A 13,418-nucleotide genomic window follows, 5' to 3' on the forward strand; every position below is an offset into this window, starting at 1 on the left:
AATTCTAGGCCATAAAGAGCAACCATAAGGGTTCCCATGGTATGGGAAGCAATGTAGAGGAAGCCCTGGCCACCCCCACAGTCTTCTTTGGTCTTCTAGAGATTTCAACATGGCTCTGAGCATTGGCCTGACTTAGGATGCTCAGTTTTCTCTTATCAGGGGAGACATCTGAGGTCTGGTGGGAATCAAACTTGAATTAAACTTTCAATAAATACTTCAGTCCAAAAGCTTGGAGCTAATTGCTTCCCTTTTTATAGTCCCAAGATCTTCCCAAGTATCCACCATAGTTTCTGTTCTATCCACCAAGGCAGAGAGATCTCAGACAGGCTGACCCAGGATTGTGACTTTCTGGAAGAGGCACAAGACCTCAGCTACCCACCTCTGTTCCCAGACCTATGAGATACTGATTCCCATCTCTGGGACATCCAGTCTCTCTGTAGAAGGACATGCAGGCTGTTTTTGCCAATTGCTTAATGGACACAGGGCTCATAGTCTCTATACTGTCCATGATGAATGAAAAAGGTCTTAGGAAGCCAGTTCGACAAGGTTATGGAATCCATCCACTGGAGGTGTGTAGAGCCTGATTCAAGATACCATTGATGCTTTACTGAAACTTGTTCTAAGCTTTGCATAACCATTGTATCTTAACCTTGGATTGCTTCAATATCTGTTTCAGGAAGGGAACATAGTTTGAATCTTAGAGAAATCGTAACTCAGCTGTCAACCATGAGTTGAAAAGGCACTGCTATGGTAGCAGGCACTGGGATTGGAATTATTAGTACTTTTCTAAGGACAAAGGAGGTAAAATGAGAGCACCTGATGATGGGAAGGTCAGGACATAATGGAATATCTGAGTTCGTAGATGACAGATATATCTTATCTATCGAAACATCTCATAAAACAGTTTTATATCTTTCTCTCACTGTCTGAGCTCTTGGGTTTCTCTCTTTCCCTCCCTTAATGATGCCTTAAGCAGATTCCAAAATTTTCCAGTTCCAAGATTGTCCTTTTGTTCTTTAACAAAAAGTTTATATATCCCAGTTTAAAATTCCCAACTCAAACTAATTTACTCACTATCTTTTCCCCACATCTCCTACATGCTTGAGTGATTGGAGAGGAAGGGAACTGTTCTTCCATAACAGTTTTCCTACTCTCACTCCCTGGGCAGTAAGGGAAAGTGCAACCCATGCCTGTGTCTGGAATACTTTTTCCTCCTTCTCTTTCCAAGGTCTAACTCTTCTGCTGCCTGAGGCTGATTGTAAGAATGGGGTAGCAGGGTCCGAGGTGGTGGCCTCCTGTCTGGTGGATGTTGCTGATTCTTTGGCTAACACTGATTGCGCAGCTAGCCTCCTCTGTTCTCTGGAGGGACACATTAATGATCTCCTCAGAGGATGTGTCTGGATCTCTCTAAAGCAGTTCAGGTCTAGACTCAACTCTGATCTAGAAAGAGTCATATGGAGACAGAAACTAGCTCCAGACATGTTCCCAGTGTTGGACATGTGGAGTGTACTAGCTAAAGCAACCAGCACTTGAGTCAGAGACTGAGGCCAATTCCAGCTACAATATTCACTTAATGATTCTGAGCCTCAGTTTTTCTATCTACACATCAGGGATAATGATACTTATCCCATAGAGTAATAGTAAAACCAATGTTCAAATCCCAGATAAAAACAAAAACAAAAACAAAAACAAATCCCAGATACACTAGTTAGTTCCTACATGTGTGACATTAGATAAACCTTACTTCTGAGACTCAGTTAATTTTTCTGTAACTTGAAAATAATATTTTAACTCACTCATGTGGTAGAATTAAATGAGTAATGATATATACTGTATCTAGAACAGTATAAGGGACAAAGGAAGCACTCAAAATATGTCAATTATTGTTATTCTTCTGCAAGGAAAGTACTCAGCTCAAAGTCTGGTACCTGACAGGTAGAGTTAGCAAGCTGAAGAGAGAATATCAATTACTGGACCTCTGCTCTAAAGTTGGTATTGATAAGAGATTTTCCACCTTCTACACTGCTTGGTTTTAGACATGTCCTTGGCCTTTGGCAGTGCTCTTTTCACCATGTTTTTGCTTCTTTGGATGTGTCAGCTTCTTGTGGTCTGCCTGTGAACCCAGGAGCCTGCACAAACCTAGGCAGTGTTATTTTTGCCTTGGAAACCAACACCATCCACCTCCAGCTGGGCTATCTTCCCTCAGAAGCAGGCCGCTGTTTACCCAGAGGATAGATCTCTGAGCAAAGCTGTTTATCCCATAGTCAGACTCCAAAGGCTTCCACTCAGCAGATTTCCTCACTGTCTGAGAGCTTAGGCCCAGTCAGTCATCGGTATTTTTGCATCCTCCAACCCCCATGTGGGATCAGATACAAATCTGAGGCAACTGATTTGTCAGCAACCAGCCTTGTACTTTGAGTTGTTTTTCCAGTGTGGATATGAATTAATACTTCCTCACCCACGCTCTCCCATTTAGACTCCCCTGTGACCAAGATGTATAATAACCTCTTCGTGGTATGAACCCTGCCTACCTGTTCTGTCTTATCTCCCCTGAGTCTCAGTCAAAACAAATTACAGATACTAGAGACACTATATTCACCACACTTCCAAGCCTTCACAAATGCTTACCCTCCCTCTGCTGGAAACCTCCTTCCCTGTCATACTTTCAGCCCTGATAAACTTGTACTCACCTTTTAAAATTTATTCAATCATCAAGCATCACTCTCCATGCGATCTAGATAGCTCTTTACCAGTTGAGTAAGGAATACCCAACTTTGGATTTTCCCACACCCTGTGGCTTATATCTACTACTAAATCATTTTTAACTTATATTGTGTCTTTGCTACGAAACGATTAATTCCTTAGAGGCAGATATTTCATGTTGTGTAACTTTGTGTCCATTGTATATAATCCATAGCAAACTTATATAGAGTTGTTACTAAGCAAATAATAAACTCTTCAAGACTGCTGCCTACAGTAATTTTGTTGACTAATAATTTTGTTCAAAGAGCAAAACATAAATAAAAGTAAAAAGGAAACTATCTATTGTGGAACTCGTTAAGGTATCCTGGACACTCAGAGGAAACAGACTGAACTCTCCAGCCATAGAGAAAGTTCTGTGAAGGGATACAAATCTAGAAAGAAATCTTATCTTAAACAATAAAAATTCCTTCCAGCAGATGCCATCTTGATCATTATCACCATCTAGAAACTGGAAATGGAAACTGAGGTTCACAGAAGTAGCATACTTGTTCAAGTTTAAACAATCAATTAACAGAAAGTTAATATTGAATAGAATAGTAAGTGCTCGCTTCGACAGCACATATACTGGATAGAATAGTAATTATGAGGACAGATTTGGAAATTGGATAATCCTGGGCTCTAATTTCTACTTTTCTACTAACTAGCTACATGACCTTGGATACATTAATTTGCCTTTCTGATCTTTGGTTTCCTTAATTATAATAGGAATAATAATTCCCATTTAAGTAAAATTAATTACTTGTTTATGTAAAGCATCTAACCAAATTATTGGTCTAACCAAGTTCTTGGAAAGAGCTACTGTAAATCTTAAATTAGCTCAAGGATTTAAAGGAAAACATGAACATAATGAATAAAGAAATAATAGATATTAAGCAAATGCAAATTAAATGTCCAGAAATGAAGCATACAATATGTGAAATGAAATACACACTGAATGATGGTATTAACAGCAGTTTATAAACTGAAGAAGAAAAGCATAGTAAACTTGATAACAAAGCTATAAAAACTAAACTACATGAAACACAGAGAGAAATATAATCTAAATTAACAAACCCTCAGTAAGCTGGGGAATTTAAGCAATCACACAGTACAATACATATAACTGTGGTTCCAGAAAAGGAGAAATACTTGAAGAAATAACTCAAGGCTTTCCCACTAAGATCCCTGGGTGGCTCAGCGGTTCAGCACCTGCCTTTGGCCCAGGGCATGATCCTGGAGTCCCGGGATTGAGTCCCATGCCGGGTTCCCAGCATGGAGCCTGCTTCTCCCTCTGCCTGTGTCTCTGCCCCCTGCCCCCTCTCTCTGTCTATCACGAATGTAAATAAAATCTTTAAAAAAAAATTAGGTACAATGCAGATACATTCTTTCACCATTTCTTTACAACGCCATACTGGAAGTAAATATACATGCAAGTAAGTATATTATACTTACTTATGCAAGTAAGTCATACAACACCATGTTGGAAGTGTGTGTGTGTGTGTGTGTGTGTGTGTGTGTGTGTGTGTGTGTGTAGAGAGAGAGAGAGAGGCATAGACTTTACACCCTTCACAAAAATTAACTTAAAATGAATTATAAAACACAAAAATGCAAACTATAAAACTCCTAGAAGATAACATAAGAGAAAATCTAGGTGGCTCTGGGTGTGGTGACTCTTTAGATACAATACTAAAGGCACCAGCCATATTTATTTTTTTTAATTTTTATTTATTTATGATAGTCACAGAGAGAGAGAGAGAGAGGCAGAGACATAGGCAGAGGGAGAAGCAGGCTCCATGCACCGGGAGCCTGATGTGGGATTCGATCCCGGGTCTCCAGGATCGCGCCCTGGGCCAAAGGCAAGCGCCAAACCACTGCGCCACCCAGGTATCCCAAGGCACCAGCCATAAATGAAATAACTGACAAGTTGTATTTTATTAAAATTAAAAACTTCTGATCTGCAAAAGACAATGTCAAGAGAATGAAAAGAGTAGCCACAGATTAGGGGGAAATATATGCAAAAGATACATCCGATAAAAGACTGTAATCCAAAATATACAAAGCACTCTTAAAACTCAACAATAAGGAAACAAACAACTCAATTTTAAAAATAGGCCAAAGACTTTAAAAGACACCCCAACAAAGAAAATAGACAGATGGTAAATAAGCATATGAAAAGATGCTCAACATCATGCATCACCAGGGAAATGGAAATTAAAGCAATAATGAAACACCATTAGATACCTATTAGAAAGACCAAAAACCAGAACACTGATAACACCAAATACAAGGATGTTGAGCAAGAAGAACTCTCATACATTGCTGGTGGGCATGCAAATGGTGCAGCCACTTTGGAAGATAGTTTGGACGTTTTTTACAAAATCAAATACACCCTTACCATACGATCCAGCAATTGCACTATTTGATATTTATCCAATGATGTTGAAAACTTACATCCATACAAAACCAGCACCTGGAGGTTTATAGCAGCTTTATTTATAACTGCCAAACTTGGAAGCAACCAAGATGTCCTTCAATAGGTAAATGAATAAGTAAACTGTGGTACATCCAGACAACAGAATATTATTCAGTGCCAAAAAGAAATGAGCCATCAAGGCATAAAAAGACATGGAAGTAACTTAAATGTATATGGCTAAGTGAAAGAAGACAATCTGAAAAGGCTACATACTGTATGATTCCAACTAGATGACATCCTGGAAAAGGTAAAACTAGGGAGTCAGTAAGAAGATCTGATTTGAGAAGGAAGGTATGAATAGGCAAAGCACATAGGATTTTTAGGGCCATAAAAATACTCTGCATGATACTACATGGTGGCTACATGTCATTATACATTTGTCCAAACCCACAAAATGTACAACACCAAGAGTGAACTGTAATGGAAACTATGGATTTCCAGTGATTAGGAAGTATCAATGTAGGCTTATCACTTGTAACAAAAGTACCACTGTGGTGGGTATATTGATAATGGGAGAAGCTGTGCATGTGTATGGGCAGGAAGTATATGAGGAAGCTCTGTAACTTCCCCTCAATTTTTCTGTGAACCTGAAGTTGCTCAAAAATAGTCTTAATTTTTTAAAAGAGACTGTTTTCCTCTTAATTTCTTTAAGATAGATAGAACTGAAGCAAAAATTATAACATTGTCTAATGGGATGTTTGATGTATGTAGAGGTAGTACATGGGACATCTGTAACATGAAGGCAAGTGGGGGGATATAAAGGAACATATATGATTGCCAAGTTTCTATAGTTAATGTGATGTAATATTAACTCTAAGCAGATGTGGAAGTCTAGGTATGGATATTGTAATCCCTAGAGCAACCACTAAAAATTTACACACACAAAAACACCCTAAAAGTCAAGATATAAATTAATAAGGAATACTAAAAAATTTAAATAATCCAAGAGAAGGAAGAAAACAGGGAATAAAGGAACAAACAATGAGGTGACAAATAAAGATAAAGGATAAAAGGAAAGACCTAAATCTAACCACATAAAAACATATTAAATATTAATGAGAGAGCCCATAAAGAAGTGAGACTCACTATATGCTTCCCACAATAGACATATTTTTAATATGAAGATATAGATAAATGGGAAGTAAGTGGATAAAAATGTGTATTATGTGACCCACAAACCTACCAAGCTTGGAGTGATGTTATTAATATCATATACAACAGAGTTTAAGGCAAACAGTATTATTAAAAATAGAGATTTCACAATTATAAAAGGGACTATTCTTGAGGATTACATAAAAGGCATAAAATTATGCACCTAATAGTGTAGCCTCAAAATACATGAAGCAATACTTGACAGAATTTGAGGGAGATATAGACTAACATACAATTATAGTAAGATGTTGTTAACGCCACTGTCACAGACATTTTTATATTAACTAGACAAAATAATCTGTAATGATCAAGAAGATTTGAACATCACTGTGAACTAATCAATATTTACAGAACACTACATCCAGCAACAGCTGAATATACATACTTTTGGGGAGTACATGGCATACTCACCAAGATAGGTCTTATGTTAAGCCATGAAACAAGCCTCAATAAATTTAAAAAGATTTGGGGCACCTGGGTGGCTTAGTCAGGTAAGAGTCTGACTCTTGGTTTTGGTTCAGGTCATGATCTCTGGGTCATGAGACTGAGCCCCATGGCAGGCTCCACACTTAGCAGGGAGTCTGCTTAAGACTCTCTCTCTTCCTTTCCCTCTCTCTTTGTCCCTCCCCCTGCTTGCTCTCTTTCTTCTTTTTTTTTCTCTCTTTCAAATAAATAAATAAAATTTTAAAAATAAAATAAATTTAAAGGGATCAAAATAAAAAAGTATGTTTTCTACCTATGTATGAGAGTCCTCCAGAGAAACAGAACCAATAGGATATGTATGTGTGAATACATATATATGAACATACACACATATATATTTATGTACACATATATAACATATTTATACATAAAAAGAGAGAGTGCTTTATTTTAAGGAATTGACTCATACAATTATGGGGCCTGGTAAATCCAAAAGCTACAGGGAAGACCAGCAGACTGGAGACCAGGGAAGAGTTATGTTTCAGTCTCAAATCTGAAGGCCACTTGGACACAGAATCCTTATTTAGAGAACCTCTCAGTCTTTTCTTTTGAGGCTTCTAACTGATAAGATGAGATCCACCCATATTATGAGGGTAATCTGTTTCACTCTAAATTATTTAAATATTAATTACAGCTAAAAAAAATACCTATACAGCAATGTCTAGATGTCTAGACTGACATTTGATCAAAAACTAGGTCCTGTGGCATAGACAAATTGACACATCAAATTAGCTACCACAATCGACAACAGAATTAAATGGGAAAGCAGTAGCAACGTGACATTTAGGAAACCCCAAATATCTGGAAATCAAACAACACAATACTAAATAATTCATGGTGCAAAGACAAAATCACAAGGGAAATTAGAAAATATTTTTAAGTGAATGGCAATAATAATAAAACATTCAAAATTTATGGGACTCAGTTAAAACACTGTGTAAGATAAAATTTACAGCTTTACATGCTTACATTAAAATACTAGAATAAATGAACTAGGTTTCCATCTTAGGAAACTAGAAAACAAAGAGCAAAATAAAAGGAAAGAAAGAATAAGAGTAGATATCAATGAAATAGAAAGCAAACATTATAGAAAACTAACAAAATCAAAGCTATTCTTTCAAAAATCAGTAAAATTTTCATACATTTATCTAGACAATGCAGGAAGAAAGAAAACAAGAGGGAAAGAGAGAAAGAAGGGAAGGAAGGAAGAAAGGGAAAAAAAAGAAGGAAGGAAGGAAACAGAGAGGGAGGGAGAGAAGGTCGGAGGGCAGGAGGAAAAGAAAGAAAAAGGAAGAGGACACAAATTACCAATAACAGAAATCAGAATGGGATTATCACCACAGGTGCTATACACATTACAAGGATAATAAGAGAATACATCAAAATAAATGGAGAGATAAACCAGATAATAGATTAGAAGACACAAATTATTAAAATGTAAATTCTTACATCATGATATGTAAGTTCAGGCCAATCAATCAAAATACTGATTTTGATTTGATCTCAATTAAAATATTTCAGCAAGGGTTTGTTGTAAAAGTTTGCATGTTGATCTAAAATTTATGTGGAAAAGCAAAAGATCTAGAATAACAAAAGCAATTTTTAAAAAGGGAACAAAATTGGAGGACTTAGCCAACCTGATTTCAAGAGTTACTATAAAGCTCTAACAATCAAGATAGTTTGGTATTGGTGTAAGGAAAGACCTATTGATTAATGGAATGGAATAGAGAATCCAGAAGGAGATCTACACATATATTAGCAATTGATTTTTTCTTTTTTCCTTGGCAATTGATTTTCAATAGAAATGTCAAGCAATTTGAGCATGGTCATGATGAAGAAAAATCAATTGCATTTGTATATCCTAGCAAAAAAAAGTATTTGGCAATTGAAATAAAAACTATTATTTTAATAGTACCCCACACATGAGAAATATTTATAGATAATTAACAAACTATGAAGGGTGAGTATACCAAAAATACAAAATATTACTAACAAAAATTTTGGTCAATAGATTGTCAACAAAGCTGCCAACATAATTCAATAGGAAAAGGCCAATATTTGTAATAAATGGTGCTAGAAAAACTGGATATCCATATAGAAAGGAAATACTATAACTATTTCCTCACATCATTTATAAAATTAACTTAAAATGAAACATAGACTAAACATAAGAGCAAAAACTATAAAACTGCCAGAAGAAAAATAAAAGAAAAGCTTTGTGACCTTGGGTCAGACAAAAATTTCTTAGCCAGGACACACAAAATAAGGCATGAGTAATAAAAGAAAAAAAAGGTATGAATTGCCCTTCAACAATATTTAAATTTTGCCTTTGATAGATGCTAAAGAGACTTGGGGGGAAAAACTGCAAATAATATGTCTGATAAATCAATTATATTCAGAATAATTTTTTAAAAGCTCTCTACAACTCAAAGAAGACAACCTGATTTTTTTTGACAACCTAATTTTAAAAGGGGCAAAAGATTTGAATAGACAACTCACCAAAAACAATATATACATATATATGAATAACAAATCGGCACAATAAAACATGCTCAATATAACTAAGGTAATGCCTTATCAACAATCCCGGCTCAGCCTTTCATTTCTCATGTGAACTTGGATAGATTTACCTCCTTTGCCTCAACTTTCTTCATTGATAAAAATATCACTAATAATAGAACCTAACTTCACAGAACTAAGTTGTTTGAATGATATGAACTGCTAAGAAAAATGCCTGTCACACACTAAGTGTGCAGTAAGTACTAGTTTTAGCTATAATTATTTCAGACCTCTTTCCCTGGAAATTTCTGGGAGAATTTCTGACCATAGTGTTTTTTCTATGGCACCACATATTCATGCTTCTTAACCTTCTCTCTGGGGAAAGAGGAAGGCGATGAGTTGGGGAGGATTTGGCCAGTTGAATTTTGACATGCTCTTTTGAGCATTAAATGAAATAATCCTTGTAAAGCACTTAGCTACGAGCTTGGCACACTAGCCATACTCAATAAAGGTTAATTAGTGTATCCTTTTTACTTCTAGATGCCTAGAACAGAGCAGGGGTTATAGATTATACTGTAAAGCTACTGCTTAATACATATATGGGTATTTAGGCTTAAACTTCTATGCATGGGAGTTTGTATCTCTGGTCCCTTTGCTATAGAATCATAAGACCCCCGGGATCCCTGGGTGGCTCAGCGGTTTCGCGCCTGCCTTTGGCCCAGGGCGCGATCCTGGAGTCCCGGGATCGGGCTCCTGGCATGGAGCCTGCTTCTCCCCCTGCCTGTCTCTCTCTCTCTCTCTCTCTCTCTCTCTCTCTCTCTCTCTCTTTCTGTGTGTCTATCATAAATAAATAAATCTTAAAAAAAAAAAAAAGAATCATAAGACCCCCAATTCACTAGATGTTAAAGAAATATTCTTGGTTTCCTCTAAAAAGGAGAAAGAAGAAAAGAATATTAGCTGATTGCAGCTCTTTGGTTACAATTTTTCCACAGGAGCTGAGGTTAGGGATTTAATGAGAGTAACATTAAATGTTTTAAGCATTCTTAGAAAACCACAATTACATTGATTATGCACTGTCAGTGGAACATTCGCTGGAAGCTGTGCCCCTCTGAGGCACTGAGTGGGGATGAGTTTTCTCTAGTCTGTCCAAAAGTTCTCATCGGGTTTCTCCTGCCAGCAACTGGCATTTGAAAAAGCAAAGCCCCCGGGTGAGGGGTGCTGTCTGTGCCTACAGAACAGAGCGAAGCTAAGAGGCCCATAAGGGGATTAAACCTATGACCCGCTCCTCATTAGCACAGTGTTCTAGCCGACGAGGAAATAATGCAGACTCCTTGAGTGTTAGCAAATACTGACCTACTTAGATATGAGGCATAAAAGCACACATTTTCCCTGCAACATCAGCACAATCTGTCTCTGGAAATTGAAAGGACAGAGAAAGCCCTTTTACAGGGAATTTCTGGGTCGACAACTCTCATCTCATGCTCCTACAGTAATTACTGAATTATGTTCCCCAATTATTCTTCCATCCAATGACTGCTCCTCTGCCTCCCTAACCATGTTCCAACAAGTATTGGACAACATGTCAGGCCACTAGAGGCTCCTGCTACATCCGTTGTCTCCATACCACTACATCTCTCTGTCTAGAACAATTCCATCACACCCCTCTCCACCTTCACCAGCCCCTTCCCTTCCACTATCCTGCCTGTATCAGCAAGCTGTCCTGGACGCCTTCATGGATTCAGTACACTGCCCTATGTACACCTCTGCACACTACACTCCCCCATCACACTTACCACAGTGTATGGCCTGTGCACTCTCTTCCCAGCCCCAGGGCTGGAGGCATCATAGATGCAGGGGCTGTGTCTTATACAGAGCTGAATTCTATCAACTAGGCCTGGTTTAAAGTAGAAATTCAGTAGGCAATTTTTTTAATGAATGAATGATTGAGGGGAATTCCAGTATCTCTCTTATATATATATTTAATACCCTAAATTATGCTAAATAATATTCAAGAGTGCTTAGATAATACTTATATCTAACGATTCTTAAAGGTACTTCTTGGGCAGCCCAGGTGGCTCAGCAGTTTAGCATCGCCTTCAGCTCAGGGTGTGATCCTGGAGACCCGGGACCGAGTCCCACATTGGGCTCCCTCCATGGAGCCTGCTTCTCCCTCTACCTGTGTCTCTGCCTCTCTCTCTCTCTCTCTCTCTCTCTCTGTCTCATGAACAAATCATAAAATATTTTTTAAAAATTTTAAAAATAAAGGTACTTCTCAAGTCTTAGTTTTGCTGAAGTAGGATAACAAAGTGTTTTTTGGAATCATAGAGATTTTAATTAAATTCCCAGGAGATAATTGACTACCTGTGGAGTTTTTTTAAATTTTTGTTTGTATTTTTTTGTTGTTGTTTTTAGAGAGAGATAGTGGGGGTAGGGGGAGTGGGAGAGAGAGAATCCCAAGCAGGCTCCATACTCAGCTCAGAGCCCAATGTGGGGCTCCATCCCACAACCCTGAGATCATGACCTGAGCCAAAACCAAGTCTGACACTCAACCAACTGAGTTACCCGGGCACCCCTGACTACCTATGTTTTAATGTTTCTAAATGAGGATAATAATATCTGCCTCATGGAATTATTGAAAAGGTCATATAAAATACATATATAAAGTTGCTATTCAATAAACATTAGTATATTCCCTCTTTACATTCATACTGATTAATAAGCTTTCTCTTAAATTTCTGTCTGGCCTTATATTAGGTAATAAACAGTACTTTTTGATAGACATACAAACACATACATGCACTTTTTCTATTGGAAAAGTATAAAAATTAGGAATAAAATATATTTGTGTATATATATTTGCTTTTTTATTCTTTTTCAAATGTCACACATAATTATAAACTCTTAAACATTAACTGGAAAGAGGGGTACCTGGGTAGCTCAGTTGGTTATGAGCCTTCAGCTCAGGTCATGATCCCAGAGTCCTGGGATCAAGCCCTGCATTATCTCCCCACTCAACAGAAAGTCTGCTGTCCCTCTGTCTCTGCCCTTACCTCTGCTTGTGCTCTCTCTCTCTCTAATAAAGAAATAAAATATTTTTAAAAATTAAGGTAGAAAAGTATAAAGAATCAAATAAAACACATTTGTTTTTTATACTTTTTTCAACAACTTGGAATATGTGTAGATGTATAGGTATGTATCTCTGTGTGTGAGATATGTGTGCATATGCATAAATATCTATATCTATATCTATATCTATACTTTCTCAATTATTTGGAAGAATACTAGGCATTCAATTCAGTAGGACTTTTCTGGAGACTTATGTCCTCTAATTGTATTTTCTAACATTCCTATGTATATTTTAACACACTATTTGTCCTTTTAAACTTTTTTTGCTTTGTTTTTACACAGGAATTTCTATGTAAACAATCATGCGTTCTGTGAATAGAATAATTTTATTTCTTCCTTAGTAATCTCTTCCTTCGTTCCTTCCTTCCTTCCTTCCTTCATTTCTTCTTTCCTCCCTCCCTCCGTTCCTTCCTACCTTTCTTCTTCTTTTTTTCTTTTCCTTTACTTATTAATTCTTTATGATTGCATTTGACAATGATAGGAAAAGAAGAACAAATTAATGTTTGTAGAAGGAAGTAAATAATAGAGATAGCAGCATAAATCAATGAAATAAAAAAATAGTTTAAAAATGGAGAAAATTAGCAAAGCCAAAAATAAGTTTTTCAAAAGAAACTAATGCAATTAATAAGCTTCTAACAAGACGGACTAACAAAAGAAAATACAATGTATTAATAGCAGGAATGAATGAAAGTACATACATCACTACAGATCATTCACATATTAAAAGAAAAAAAAGGACTATTCTGAAGGCCAAAAAAATTTGACAATCTAGATGAAATGGACATAGTAATTACATAATACAATTTACCAAACTGACATAAAATGGAACAAAAAAGCTGAATAGCCCTATTCCCATTAAATTAATCGAATTCATTTTCAAAAACAAAAGAAAGCTTTCCACAAAGAAAGCTGCAAACCCATATTCTGTCAATCCATCATTTTT

Source organism: Vulpes vulpes, chromosome 11 (assembly GCF_048418805.1).
Source record: "Vulpes vulpes isolate BD-2025 chromosome 11, VulVul3, whole genome shotgun sequence".
Classification (NCBI taxonomy): domain Eukaryota; kingdom Metazoa; phylum Chordata; class Mammalia; order Carnivora; family Canidae; genus Vulpes; species Vulpes vulpes.